The 16,092-nt window shown below is 41.5% G+C and overlaps 1 non-coding gene across 1 annotated transcript; it reads right to left on the bottom strand.

Annotated features, from left to right (window-relative positions):
• Positions 1-5,261: 5,261 nt before the first annotated feature.
• TRNAE-UUC (transfer RNA glutamic acid (anticodon UUC)) lies at positions 5,262-5,333 on the bottom strand. Its single transcript has one exon. It is a non-coding gene; the product is annotated as a tRNA-Glu (tRNA).
• Between the last annotated feature and the right edge of the window lie 10,759 nt (positions 5,334-16,092).

Here is a 16,092-nt window from a genome sequence, read left to right as displayed (position 1 = left end):
GCAATAGCCTTACCTATGTTTTCACCATGAGTACACAACAAAGTAGAAAATCCCTAGGTTTCTTAAATCAGGATAGATTATCTTGACTGCTCCCTCTGTCCACCATGCCTGTTACTATGTAACAAAAGGAAATTGGATTCATCTGATAAGCTTTGTTTTCTACAAAGCTATGTGGGATGATTACCCAGTACCCTGTGGTCTTCTAGGTGTTTGCAAATTGATTTTTTTTTTTTTTAGATTTTTTGTTCCAGTGATTTTCCAAGCATTTGGTGTTTTTCCAAGGTCTTCAGCTTTACAATATGGGTGAGTTAAAATTTATATTTGCTTTCCCTGTTCTGTATTAATACGAAGTTTTAAGGTTGCAATTATTTAGAATATTTTTGCATGAAGTATATGAGGGAACATATGTACAAATATATATAACTATAAGTACGTATGTGAATGGGCATAAGGAGATCTTCGTACAGACTCTCTCAGAGTTTATGACTGTATAAGGAAATGAAAACACATTGAAAACATATGACTATTTCAAATATTCCAAATAAAGGTTATCACTTTCTAGAACTGTTTATATGCTGAATTTAAAAACCACAAAACCTCAAAAAAATTGTGTTCACATAGCATCCTGTGAACACTAACCAAAAGCATGATAAAACTGAACTTTTTAAATTTAAAATTCTGTCTACCCAGTCCCCGTCCCTGAAACCAGGATTTGGAGAGAGTAGTGTCTGGCCAGGATACCATGCAGAGATGCCATTTTTTTGGTGGATATAATGTAAAGTCCAATGATAGGGAATCAGAGGAATAAAATCCGAGATATGATGCTTCATGAGAGGCTTTATTAAATAACATTTGAAGCTCAAGTAGTCCATGGATCTAAGGACTGATTTTGAGGATGATTAATGAAAATTATGGCAAAATGTTTTGCAAAATTGCAAGACTGTAAAAATACCAAATATAACTCAAGCAACTATCTCCGCACAAAGTTAAATTTTTTATTATGTATGTGTCTTTAGAAGTATTTACTATGATCTGAATATCTTAAGTATCTTAGGCACCCAAAGACAGCTTTTTTGTCAAATCCATGAATGCAAAAATCTATTTTATGAAAATGAATGATTAATAGGATTAATAGATTTGACAGCTTTCCTGTGAATCAAATCCACCTGTGATATGAAAGCAAAAGCAAGTTTTAAAACAGACAACAACAATAAAAAACACAGTTCCTCAGTAGCAGCCCTCTCCATCAGCTGCCCTTTCTCCCCATTTATGCCCAGGAGCCCTGAGAGCTGCATTATCGCTGCCTCCCTAAACACTAAATAAATATTAAATAGTCCCTTTGTTAAACTCTCTACAAAGAATGTGACATCAGAGGAGAACTTCCAGTCAAGATGGCAGTATAGGTAACCATGGCTCGCCTCTTCTCATAACCACATCAAACTTACAGCTAAAATATAGAACAACCTTCATTCAGAACTGTCAGAAATAGAGTTGAATGGAAGTCTGACAACTACAGAATGAAAGAAATCACATCTGTCCAGAGTAGTAGGAGGGGTGGAAATGCAGAATGGGCTAGTCCCACATCCACGTGCGGTGGATAAAATTTCTGGAGGGATTTCTCAGGAGTGAGGGATCCCAGCCTCACACCAGGCCCCCCAGTCCAGGGTTCCAGTGCCAGGAAGATAAGTCCCCATAACTTATGGCTGCAAAAATCAGCATGGATTGAGTCTGTACAAGAAACTTCTAGAGTTCCAAGTGGTTCCTCTTAAAGAACCTACACACAAACTTACTCAGACCTTCTCCCTCTGAGCTCCAGCACTAGGGTAGCCGCTTAAAAGGCACCACTGGCATACGGAAAGAAACTTATGTGTCTGGTATCAAGGTAAGGGCTGGGGGACAGAAAGGCAGGCAGAGGCCATTGTCTCTTTCCTGAACCCTCCCCCGCCAGAGTCACAGAGCCAGCAGGCTAGTGCCATATCTGAGACTCCATCAACCTGGCTACCACTCTTTGCTCTGTCCTGGAGATCCCTTGAGACTCTGTCCACACAATTTATGAACCCACCCAATAGCTGGTCTTGGCTTATGCTTCACAACTTCTTAAATCCTTCTTAAATCCAGACAAGCAATATCTGGTCTCAGTGAACCCCCAGACTCTGCCCCTCTTGCTGAGTAGCCATAGGCCCAGACTAGCAGCAACCAGCCTAGATTCATAAGTTGGCTTCACCTGGGAATTTCCATCACAAGTAACAGCCATCTCAGATTGCCTTATTGCTCAGGTAGGGTGACCCTGGGAAAAACACAGGTGGGGGCTGACCTTTTCCTGCACCTCCCAGGAAACAACAGAGCCTGCGCACCCAGTGGACAGCTACAGACCATGTCGGAGCACCACCACCCTACCCGTGCACAGCTGATCCTCCATGGAGGGTGGAAGTTGGTGGTCAGTGGTCACAGCCAGTGCTTGCACTTGGCTGGCCTAGGAAAATCCCTCCCATTGACCTGCCAACAGCAATCAAGTCTCAACAACAGAAGGGGATACACTCAGCCCATAGAAAGGTGCCTCTAGTACCCAGTTTCAGTGATAGAGGAGGCTGTGCTGCTGGACCCTACAGGGCACTTACTACATTAGGCCACGCTGCCAAGACAGGGAGTCATAGCAGCTAATACATAGAAACAAACACAGAGAATACATAAAAACAAACACAGGAAGGCTGCCAAAACAAGGAGACAAAGAAGCATGGCCCAAATGAAAGAACACATCAAAACTCCAAGAAAAGAACTAAACAAAATCAAGATAGGCAATCTATCAGATACAGAGTTCAAAACTATAAGGATGTTCAAGGAACGTAGTGACGACCTCAGCCATAAAACAGATCAAGTCAGAAATAAAGGATACATTATTGGAAATAAAGAATAATTTACAGGGAAACAACAGTAGAGTAGATAAAGCCAAGAAACAAATCAATGACTTGAACGTAAGGAAGCAAAAAACAGCCAATCAGAACAACAAGAAAGAAGAAGAATCCAAAAAAACAAGGATAGTGGAAGCAGCCTCCATGAGCACTTCAAGCAGTCCAACACTCACATCATAGGGGTGCCACAAGAAAAAGAGAAAGAGCAAGAAATTGGAAATCTATTTGAAAACATAACAAAGAAAACTTCCTTAATTTGGTGAAGGAAATAGACATGCAAGTCCAGGAAGCACAGAGTCCCAAACAATATGGATACAAAGAGGTCCACTCTAAGACATATCATAATTAAAATGCCAAAGGTTCAAGATAAAGAGGAAATCTTTAAAGCAGCAAGAGGAAAGAAGTTAGTTACCTACAGGGGAGTTCCCATACAACTATCATGATTTCTCAAGAGAAACTGCAGTCTAGAAGGGATTGGCAAGAAATATGCAAAGTCATGAAAAGCAGGGACCTACATCCAAGATTAATCTACCCAGCAAAATTATCCTTTAGAATGGAAGGGCAGATAAAGAGCTTCCTAGAAAAAGAGAAAAACCTAAAGGAGTTCCCATCACCAAACCATTATTCTATGAAATGTTAAAGGGGCTTATTTAAGAAAAAGAAGATCAAAACTATGAATAATAAAATGGCAATAAATACATATCTATCAACAATTGAATCTAAAAAAAACTAAACAAACAAGAAAAACAGAAGCAAAATCATGGATACAGAGGGCATTCTGATGGTTGCCTGATGGGAAAGGGGTATGGGGATATGGATGAAGAGGTGAGGGGATTAAGAAGTGCAAAGAGATAGTTACCGAATAGCCATGGGGATGTAAAGTGCAGTATAGGAAATCGAGTAGCCAAAGAAACCTACGCATGATCCATGGACATGAACAACTGTGTGTGGATTGCCTGAAGAAGTGGGGGTACTGGTGGAGGGAGGCAAAGGGTAACAATTGGGACAACTATAATAGCATAATTAGTAAAATATAATTTTTTAAAAAACATTAAAGAAAGAATGTATTATCAGCTTCCTGTTAGGCCCCTGGTTAATAATGGCATAATATTTCTTAATAACAAAATAAAGATGAAATTGAAAAAATGTGTGTAAAGCTTTTAGCCTGGTTTATTGTATGTGCTCAATAAATATTACCTATTATTATTATTGGGCTTTTTATTTTCCTATCAATTCTATCCTACTTAATTGGGTAAATACAATTGCCAGCTGATGATTGATTTCTCTTCAAGCTCTTTATTAGAAATTTTATATTCTAATATATGAATGAGCATATATTTAGTCTAGTATTTGTCTTATGAAGGATGACATTTGTTTTTGTGTCCCTTAAAATCTCAAAAGACTTAAATACAGGGAAAATTTCAAAGTTATGGTACTAAGTCTTCACAGTCATCTCTCCGTGTTAATGGCAGTCTAGGAACAGCTTAGGGAGGCTTCCAAGAGCTCCACATCGGTAGGAAAGAAGTGTGGCTTCCAAACATCTTAGGTTTTTCCTAATAGCAACTGTTTGGATAGGTGAGTAACGCAAACAATTACAGCAGACCATGCACGTGTTTGGGTAATAGTTTGACTCAGCACATCAATACTAAGATTTCTAATTGTAGTTGAGTACATCATGAATACTTGAAGTATGTTAAACAGAATGTATCATATAAATAAGTTAGGCTGTGAGAAGAAAGTTTTTTTCTTTTTCTTTTTTTTTGTTTGCCACTCTTCAATACTTTTAACAACCTAATTTCTCCCCTCCCCCCGCCATAACTGGTTTAGTGAGTACATAGATTGTACACTGAACTACCCTGCCCTAAACTATATGTTGTTGTTGTTGTTGTTGTTGTTTCTTCTTTCTGGAAATCTTGTTCTCCTTTGCAAAGGAATGGCTTTGGGCCACTTGAAAAGCTCTACAGTAGCCTAAATTGCGTCTTTTTCTTTCAAAGAAGAGTACTTTCGGATCATTTGTTCCATAGCCACAGTACAAGGAAAAATTAAGGCAGAAAAAACAACTGGAACATATATTTTAACACCAGACTGGTTGTCTCCCCGCTTTTTTTCACCTCAGATTTAATTCCTTATTTAAAACTTGTTTTCACGCTGTTTAGAGTTATTATTACCTGTCCATCTGCTTTACCCTAAAGCCAGTTCCAGAGGTAGAAGCTGCTTGCCTTCAGCTTCTAAAAAGACCAGTCTTTTCTTTGTTAAGAATCTTTAATGTTTATTTATTTATTTATTTATTTATGTATTCCCATTTCACGATTTCACTGAAGGGAGGGGGAAAAAGAAAAGGGAGTATTGGCGTTCCCACACCGGGAGTCGAACCCGGGCCGCCTGGGTGAAAACCAGGAATCCTAACCGCTAGACCATGTGGGAGACGACAGAAGTCGCTGCAAGCTTAGGCAAATTGAGTTGTTCTTAATCGCTTCTGCCCTCTTCACCCAATGGTTCTCCGGTTGTCAGACCTGCGTCTAAGGGAACGCCCCACGGTTTAACCTCTTCCGGCCCACGTCGTATCCTTTCGCTCTTCGCAGAGGACCCCTAAATCGTTTTATACACTCACGTCTTTTGTGGCCTCATCCAGTCTTCTAGACTGCAAATACACAAGAACGTTGACTCTAGCTTGGATGAGTCATTGTTCAGAATTCCTCACAAGAAATCCTTCAGAGTACAAAACGTGTGGTGTTTAGATTCTAAACTCATTAGTAAGAAACGAGAGCAGTGTGAAGTCCTAACACCGCCACTGCTGAGACCAAAATGGAGTTGGCGCTCCTGTTCTGACCCCCGGCAGACCCGTGCATGCCAGCCCTGGGCAACAACCCTCAGCACACTGCACCCGGGCTGGGTGAAACGCACTGGAGGTGCCCCCGGACCGATTGTGCCCCAAATTTCCACGGCATCCAAAAGGCTTGCATCTGGACACAGACCCCATCCTGTCCGCTTAAAGTTTATCTTTCCAGAAACAGGAACGAGGGTTGCCCGGAAGCCAGCAGCTTTCCAGGTTCTGTTGACTCAACGGCAAAAGGCATGATTTATGTCACTGAAAGGAGGCAACGGAGTCCCTCACTGCGAGCAGTCATGATTGACGAGACGTCTTTGTGGTTTCCCTACCCGTTCTCGACTTAAAGCAGCATTTCTTTGGGAGCAGTTTATGCGGTAGCAATCTACTGTTTGGACTAGGAAAGTGCGTACAAAGAGTCCGTTATTCGGGACCGCCAGCGTGGGAGAGCTGTGGTTCTGGTGTCCTCGTTGTGGCTTTAAGCTACACAGAAGGAGTTTTTAGTAGCGGTGGGCACTATGGAGCCCGTTTAAAAACTGATTCTGGTTCTGGTTCCTCACTTTCCCCCTAACTGAGGCTCCCTAAGGCTTCCGTTGTGACAAGTAACAGCAAGAGGAGAAGGGAGAAGAGATCCGAAAAAGAAACTCTTCCATTCATTCTATTGCATTTATTAACAGGGGTGAAGCTCCCTAACCAGGAGTGAGCATGATCCACATCACTGAAACAATTAAGTTCTGAGGAAAAACTAGATTCTACTAATTATAAACCCACTGTATTAGGTTCAAATATGTTTGCTCTTTTAATCCTTACAGTATACCTGTGAGGTATAAGTCAGTATACTGGTCTTATCCACATCTTTGGTAGTTCTTCCTATGCTGTCTTGGCTTCTTTGAAGAGTTTCATTTGTTTGTTTTTTAATCACTGAGACAGCTGTAGGATGTCAATTTTGGAACTCTAAAGGAAACTCTCCAAAACAAACCTCAGCAACTACAGAATACCCCTACATCTGTGGTGCTCATTGGGAGCTGAGATTTCAGGCGTATCTTTCAGTTTTGCATTTCCACTTGATAATAATTTTTTAAACATTTTATTTATTTTTAGGGAGAGGGGAAGGGAGGGCAAAGGTGAGAGAAAACTTAATGTGCAAGAAACATGTCAATCACCAATTGGGACTTGGCCCTCAACCCAGGAATGTGCCCTGGCTGGGAATCAAACCAGCAACCTTTACAGCTTGCAGGCCGGCACCCAACCCACTGGGCCACACCAGCCAGGACAATAATTCTTTTCTTAAAGTAACTTAACTTTAAAGATAAAAGTTGTTAATGTAACCCTTACATTAGACAGGCACCATCCTTAAGATATTGCCAAAATGAAACTTTACTTCTGTCTCATTATCACTGAACTGAAATTTGCTCACTTTTTCCCTTGCCACCGGATGAAAATGAATAATAACAGCAAGTGCTATGGTCACTTTAAATAATAAAGCACAATCAAGAACAATATACTCTTCAACAGCTCAGTCTTTATTCTATTCTCCACCACCCCAGCCTGGGCATGATTTCAGGCAAGGGGCAATGGTAAGGAGGAGGATGGGGTTCCTGCTGGCTCACAATTGTGGGCTTCTCTTTCCAACTCTGTTCAGTGACATCACATTGGTAGCCTGAGGGGGCCATGCTGGCAGTGTTTACACCACAGAAATATGCAAACACTACAAGACAGGGCTTTACCTTGGAGAGTTAGTGTGCTGTTTAAAAAATAGTGATGTTCTGGTTAAATATTTACAGCATGACACAGCCAGGTGCGCTGTCCAGGAAAGAGGGTGTGATCCACTTCTCATTTTTTTCTTCTCACTTTCTCTCTTTGAGGCTCCAAGGCCCTCCAAGATTAGAGTATAGAGAAAGGGGAACCCAAAGTACCTAGAGGACTGGTACTGCCAAAAGTCAGCTTCCTGCTTTGAGCCTGAACATATTTTAAGGCTGACTCTTTTTCCCCTTGGGTTCATCAGAAGCTTCCCTGCTTGGGCCCCTCGGACAGTGCCTCCCAAGGAGCTAGCAGTGTTCTCCCAGTGTGGATCTCAGGCCAGTGGTACCAGGACCAACAATGACTTTGTTTAACTGCAGATTCACTTAGTTTAATTGCAGATTCTGCAAATGAGAACTTCTGGGAGCAGGGCCTGGGAGTCTGAATTTTAACAAGCATTTCCCTCTCCTCCCCAAATTTTTCTGATGACATTAAAGTTTGAGAAACACAGAACTACATGACAATAATTTCCATTCAATCTCTGAAAGACCAGATCTCTGAGGCACCATTTCTACCATTTCTCTTTACTGCTCAAAAACCTGAAAAAAAAGAAAGGTTCGGGTTGATTGTTGAGTAAAATCTAAACTCCCTGGCCAAGCTTTCCAGGCTTTTCATAATCCAGCCCTCACATAACCTGCTAGTATTACCACCCCCCTTCAGAAGCCACATTCCAAATCGCCCCACTTGCTTTGTTCCACTTGTCCCTCATGCTTTCCTGCTCTGATGCCTTTGCTCTACCTCTTTCTGTACTGCCCTCCCCACCCTTCTTTCCATACCTGATCCCTATGCCAAGGCCAGCTCAACCCCTTGAAGCCACCTAGGGTCCTCCTGGTCACAGGTCACTCCCATTTCCTCTGAATCCCAAAGCATAGGCCTTTTAAAAATGTGATGGAGGCTTATGCCTTGCCACCCTTATAACTTAAGTTATTTAATAAGAAAGTCCATGAATAAAAGTTAGATTCCATAATCCCCTTGGAAACCCAGTTCTGCACTCAATCATTCTGCCAAGTAGTCCTTCCTTTTATCTAACATAAATACTTCCTGCTGTACTTCTATGTGAAAGCTGCCCCCTTTTAACCACCAGCATGAACAAAATGTTCCTAGGAGGTGGAAAAAAACCCACAAATTTTTGAAGTATAGCCAGACCAGTTAGTGAGCTGCATTTCTTTAGTTCTGCACACGCAAAGAAAGCCTCCTTGTTGACACAAGGCACAGCTATTCCTTTCCCATGAGTCTAAGGCTAACTCTCACCAGGCAGCTCTCCCATTTCATCCAACATTTGATACTGGAGAAAAGCCCCAAATATATTGTCCTTGCCTGGCATCTACATTAGCCAAAGTGGTGGGTGTGATTCAGGTCTTTGCCTGCCTCTTTTAGGAGTTACATGGTTTCCATTTCAGTGGGCTCAGGAATCACCTTCATAAGGGCATCAAAAATAAGCACCAATTAAACTCCACTCTCCTAAGAAGAGCTCTGGCCACCACAGACCCAGCCCGTGGCACAAAGTTAACCTCAAAGCTCTTTTGGGAAACAGCACCTGCCCAGTTGGGGTGAGTTAATCTTCATGGCCTGATACTAGATTCAATTTCTAAAATTGGATCTGAGCTCAGGAGGCCACTGGGATGACAGAGCTTCCTCAGGGCTTGTTTAAATTATATAATTCTGCCCTTCACCTCTCCCCCAAATCTAGCAACTCCTATGACTCAGGGCAAATACCTTCAAACTTCCAAAACTGGGTTAGGTTCTGTGGGCTGGCCCATCAGTCACTGGGCTAGATGAATTTCCCTGCTTCTCTCTCCTATAAACTCCTGATGGCAGAGTCTGCATCTTATTTTGTTGCATCCCAACTTCTAGCGCAGTGCTTGGCACACAGAATCATTTACTGTATGAATCTATCTCCTAAAACATCTTTGTTTCTTTGGGACCCTCCTATAAAAGTTATTTTCCCTTAAATCAACAAATAACAAGAATAAAATATTCCTTAGCCAGGTAAAAATATCTGTAGAGCGTGGTATCTTTCCTGACACATCAGCAGCGCTCAGTAAATGTTTGAGTGGTTTCTTACTTGACTCATTCATTCAGTAATCAACCAATCAATCAATCAGTCCCAGAGGAATAGACTTGGTTTCCATTTGGCACCTGAATGGCAAAGCAACTAACTGAGAGTCTCAGTGGGCCATAACTTTAATATCTGAACAAGTGTAATATAGAACAAGAAACCACATTGTCTCCTAATATCCTTTCCTACCTCACAGACACTTTTTTCCCTCCATACCTTCCCTTCACCTGCTCTGATTGCTTCAGACCGGAAGAGTTTGGCCATCCTCATATTCACCCACATCTGTTTGCTCCTAATAGCACTCAGCCCTGGAGCAGAGACAAACTTTTCTCATTTATTTCTGGAGGACACACTCTAGAGTAGTATCAGTCCAGATTCTCCAAGGCCTGGTCTCTAGACAACTTGCCCAGCCTTGTGGTTTCCTGTTTCACATGGCAGTGCTGAAATATTGAAATTATGGCCTTTTAATGCCCTGGTTGGTATGACTCACTGGGTTGGAGCATTGTCTCATAACAGAGAGTTTTCCTGGTTTGATTTCCTGTCAGAGCACATACCTATGTTGAGGGTTCGACTCCTGGTCCAGGGAACGCAGGAGGCAACCAATCAATGCTCCTCTCTTGCATCAATGTTTTTCTCTCTCCCTTCCTCTCTCTCTAAAAGCAACGAAAAATAAAAAAGAAATTATGGCCCTCTGAGACCCTCAATTAGTTCATTTTGCCACTCAAGTGCTAGGTGGAAATCAAGTTGGACCTACGAGGGAAGTTAAAACTTTTTTTGGTTCATTTTTAGACTTCCTACTAGCAGCTCTGAGTTCAGTGAGCTTTCTAAATTCATTTTATTTCTTTTCCTGTGAAATAATCTGCCTCAATTATCACCAATAGATCCACAGCCATCAATAGATTCACAGTGTTTCAGGTATTATGTCAAATATATTGTTGATCATGGCACCCAGTATATATTTGACATTGCTTGATATAAAAATAATATATATCCCATAAAAGACTAATTGTATGCCAGACAATTTTGAACACTTTAATATATTAACAATTTAATTCTCACAGTGACCTAATGAGATAGGAACTAATATTATCGCTATTTTACAAATCAAAAAAGGAAATACAGGAAGGTTAAGTAATTTGCTAAAGTCTTACAATTTAATGATAATAGAAGCAGCATTCAAACCTAGGTATTTTGTCTGTCTGGAACTCATTAATATCAAACTGGCTGTACTGTTATACATATTGCATAAATTAGGGCACTGTTCTGACAAAAGTAATGATAATGCCATTAGCAACAATGACAACATAAATTCTGAGGCCTGATGGCATCCTAAGGGGAGAGTGAAGACATTATAGACTCTTCTTAAACCAATGAAAATAAACATTTCATGATCTAAGGCTTCATAGATGCTGACACTGGCAAAGAGAAGACGCCCCTGGTCCCTTTCTCTTCATCATTGACCAATTTTCAAAAATATTACCTCCTTCATGATTGTCCAAAAATTCATAAATGTTTTTCCTCTCTCAATGCAGTCTAGGTTTAGAAATCTCATAAGTACCCCCATCAAACCTCTATTCAGAAAGGCATTCACTGTTTACTCTTTGATCTATTGATTGATTGATGCAATCAACAAATCAGGCACAAGGATTAATAAGGCATAAGACATTCTGATCTTCTGAAGCTACAACCTACTTGCTATCTGCACATAGATGACTAATGAGCATCTCAAACTTATACTTAAAACTGAGCTCATGAGAGACCACCACCCTCATTCTCCCAAACCAGATCCTTCTGGAGTCTTCCCCATTTCCTTTAATAGCAGCTCTATTCTCCCAGTTGCTTCAGCCACAAATTCTGGAATCAACCATGAGTTCATTCTCTCTCTCATTCTACATTCAATAACTGGGGACATTCTATTGATGCTATCATAAATACATATCCCCCAGAATTTGATCACTTCTCCCTATTCTTCTTGTCCAAGTCACCATCACCTCTTACCTGGATTGCTGAAATCATCTCCTTCCTGTTACTGCCTACAAGCCCCCATTCCCACCGCCCATTCCCAGCACTGCAGCTTGAGGAATTCTTTTAAAACAAATAGGATACTGTCACTCCTCTCTTCAAAGCCCCCCAATGCTTCCCATCTCACTCAGAATAAACATGACAACCACCCAGTCCAATTAATTATCCCAAACCATTAGATACTCTCAAACAATAATAATATCTTTCTTTGGAGTCACTCTCAGGATAATAAAACTTCTATAAGGAGGACTAGGATGTAATATGGAATACAGGGTAGGTCAACCACTGATTATTGATCCAAGAGGAGCTGAATATACTCTTAGCAATATCCCCTTAAAATTAAAAAGCTATTCAGACTACATCAAAAGAAAGCTCTCTCTCATTGCCTGTTCTATTTATTGAAGCCCATGTTCTTTCCACTCTCCCTGAAAAGAAACACCCAACAGCATTTCCTAGTGACCCTCAAAAACAGGCACCCGTCGGCATTGCTGTTAATCTTTTTTTCTGGTATGTTCCTGGGCAAAGTGCTAAGTAAAGAACAAACAAGGCCTGTTAAAGTAGAAACAGAAATGCAAGGAGGAGGCTATGCAGCAGAGGAATCAGAACTGGAAGCAACAATATCCCTGTGGAAATAAATGAAGACCAACCAAAGGAGAAAAGCAAAAGCTATTCATTCATTTAGAACTTGATAGAGCAAAGGAGTCAGCCACCTTCGCTTGTGTTTTGGCAGAGACTCAAACGCAGGCAGAGGAGTGAGAACGCTCTCTGGTGGAAAAAGCGGAAATCTTCTGGTGTGCCCGGATAGGAGGCTGTTGGCACAGGGAAGCTGTAGGTGGGCTAACTAGAAGCAGGGCATCCTATGTGATCAGTCAAGGATGCATATTTGTTTTTCTCTGGTTGGTCCCAAGCTGGAAATTGAGACAGAATAGGGAAGTTGTCAGTTATTAATCAAGCCCTGGCCATTTAAGGGTGATTGTTACCAAAGTTATTTAGCTTCCTGTATTGTCACTAGAGGTAGCTGACTTCCTGCAAGCCTGACTTCTAGCAGACTGGCTTCCTGGGTAGTTTATTGTAGATCGTGGGTGGGTTTTCTGGGCAGGCTGCTGTGGGTTGTGGGTCGGAGTTCTGTGTTTATATATGGTCTGGCAATTGCCATTGCCTGTTAGTATATTCACTCTCTCATCCCCAAGAGGGTTAGCAGTCTCCCGTCTTCAGGCCAAGACACCCAATCCAGCTTCTCCTCACTCCTTTCTGCTTACCAGACTGACCCCTTATGACTATTCCCTTCATTCTTCCTCCTATCTTGTCTTGAACAAGAGCTCTCCTTTGCATTCAAAATCACTTTGGAATCAATCACCCTTGTGTCTCTGTTGACAAGCCTTCTCCTGTTCCCTTTCTCTTTCTGCAGTTTTTTTTTTTTCTTTAAGAACTTATTTATTTTTAGAGAGAGGGGAAGGGAGGGAGAAAAAGAAGGAGAGAAACATCGACTGGTTGCCTCCTGAACATACTCCAACCAGAGACTGAACTCTCAACCCAGGCATATGCCCTGACTGGGAATGGAACCGGCGACCTTTAGCTTTGCAGAAATGGCCCCTGACCAACTGAGCCACACCTGCAGGGCTCTTTCCGCAGGTTTACATATCATTTTTTTATTTACAGGCACATGTACTTATCATTTGGTATTAATATAAAGAGCAGTGACTGTGTCCATTTGAGGGCTGTCCAGGGCTGTGACAGTGCCACACCCAGGGAGGTATTCAGTAAATGGTTCTGATGACCAATGACCCCACCTACACCTTAGGGAAGCGGAGAGCAATTCCAGTCAAGCAGTCAGAAGGGCTTCAGCTAAATTGTCTGACCTCAGATGGTATCTTTCTCTCCTCAAACCCTCTTTATTTTTAAATTTAAAAACAGGGCAAAAACATTTCAAAAGTGTAGATAGCCACTGTTTGGAAAAAATGTTTCCCAATTTTGTTTGAGCTAATAAAATTATTACCTATACATATCTTATCCACATACTGATTTAATTAAATGTTCGCTTATGATAACTATTAAACTAAAAGCCACATGGCAAGAATGAAATAAAACAGGCCTTACACCTTCACAATCAGAACTACAAAATAAACTGGGTAAGTATAATAAAGGCTGATATAACAATGTCCCATATGACAATGCCCCTCACCTAGATTTTGATTGACACCTGGAACACCTCAGACTTCATCATCTACTGTGAAAGCCTGATGTGGCAGGAGCTTTTGTCCAATTTCCAGTATTGAAAAAAAAATGGCCATTATAAAATTTTCAAATACTTATATGGTCAAAGTCAGTCACTGCTATTTTAAAATGGCAACAATACATGAATTGGTGCTCTCTACTGAGATATTTTTCCAATTGATCTGGGTGCAAATTCTGGCTTCAAAAGGAATGGTCAAGAGGGCCATTATTTATAAACATCAAATCTTAAAAGTTTAAAACTTCCCTGTTAATTTTGTAAGTTCTGACCTTTTGCTCTGTTATCTTTCTCTCCTCTGAAATCCTCCCTTGGGTACAGACACTCATCACCTCCCTGAACTCAGCTAAGGACAAGAAAGGAAAGAAATAATAAATACTACTCATTTGCATCTTGCTTTACAGTTTACAAATCAACTCATATACAGTGAAGTCTTGTGAGCCACAAATTGTGGATGAGATAAAATCTGTGGTGTTCTCTCTCTTAAAAGATATCAGTCATTATCCGGGTGTGTGACAGACTTAGGAATTTTCACAAGCTCTATGAGAAGCCCATTAATTGTATGCAATCTAACAATGTTACCAAAGGGTCTATCTCCCTCGATGGTATAAACTGTTTTTTCCTGCCTCCAGTACATTATACCTGATTTCCAAGTCAGCTGCCATAGCTACTCCTTTCTTTGACCTAAAGAAAGAGACTAAGTTCTAGTAAGTAGAGACTCCTCAGGCAACTGCCCAACTGCCCCCAGGTAATGAACTGCTCCCTCCTCCCACTTTTTAATCTCTAGTCAAACAGACTTCTAAAAATCCTAAACTGGTTATTTTTATTCTCAGCATGTTCCCTTTGCCAGCTGGCTCCCTGCTTGGCTCTCCCAATAGAGGGCACTAGAAGGAGACTGAGAGGCTGTTTGCTTTCTGTTCCCAAGAGTGTCACCATGACGACACAGTATTTCATCACAGCAGTGACAATTCCTTCCACCACTTCCAGAAACACACTGATCACCACCTCCCCTCCCTGCTCAGAGACACCAGTGCTAACTGGTCAGCATCTCCCTGCCAGGTGTCTGAGTGCCAGCTCCAGTCTCCCCATTAAGTGCCTGAGAAACCAGAACTAGCCCGGCAGGATCTCCTTCAGCCCAGAGTTTGGAGTCCCAGCTCTGTAGCTCCTAAATTTCAAAAAGTCCCAGCCTCTTACCTTTGTTCCCCCACCCTAGGAGTGACTGCTATTTCCTATAATTCTAATTTCTGCGACACTTGAGTATCCTCTGCTTTTCCTCTTCCCTAATTCCTGGCTAACAACCCTTTATATTAAGTTCCCTTTTGAAATACATGTGTGGTTTCTGTCTCCAGATGAGACTCTGACTGATACTAGTCCAATTTAGGAATGTCTACCCTGCCCTTCCCACTCAGTGTGTATAATGTGACTACATTCACTGCCGTTCATTCAACTACTATGTGCCAGGCACAATGCTTGTAGCTGGAAAATGATAGAAAACATAAAGTGCTTAGTTTTTTTACACTGTAAGTCCAAGTTTACAGTCCAGTGGAAAGGGACAAATTAAATTATCACACAAGTAAATATAAAACTGCAACTGTGACAATGTTGAGAAGGCAGGTACATACTGATGAGTGTGCAAAAAAGGAGGGCCTGACCTGGTTAGGGAGATGAGAAAAGGGTTTCTGAGGAAGTGATGACTGATCAGAGATCCAAGTTGAAGGAAGCAATAACAAGACATTAAGGAGATGGCAAGTTTTCCAGACACGAACAGCAAGGCCTCTCGGCAGGAGGAAGCATGGCAAGGACTCATGGCTGGAGCTTCATGGCTAGAGCATAGAAAAGATTAGGCAACCTGTCCAAGACCACAATAAAACCAGGGCCAAGCCCTTCCTGGGTGGCTCGGTTAATTGGAGTGTCATCCCCATGCACCAAGGTTGTGGGTCCCATCCCTGGTCGCGTCAACCCATGAATGCATGGATGGATGGAACCACAGATTGATGCTTCTCTTTTTTTCCCTTCCTCTCTCTGAAATCAATTTAAAAAAAAAAAAAAAAGGAAAGAAAATACTAGGGTCAAAGAATGGGGGTGTTGGTCTAGATCTACACACTGCTTGGTCATTTTCATTATTCTGCCAAGCCACCCGAGCCAGGAGTCTGCTTTCCATGCCAAACTTTCCAGGGGGACCAAGGTCCAGTAATTAGTGCTCATTCCAAAGGAAGAAAATCACCAAGTAGAACATGAAAAAGAA

This window comes from Pteronotus mesoamericanus, unplaced genomic scaffold, assembly GCF_021234165.1.
Source record: "Pteronotus mesoamericanus isolate MK-2021 breed Mesoamerican mustached bat unplaced genomic scaffold, CSHL_Meso_final contig_94, whole genome shotgun sequence".
Classification (NCBI taxonomy): domain Eukaryota; kingdom Metazoa; phylum Chordata; class Mammalia; order Chiroptera; family Mormoopidae; genus Pteronotus; species Pteronotus mesoamericanus.
This window is presented reverse-complemented; position numbering and strand designations above follow the sequence as displayed.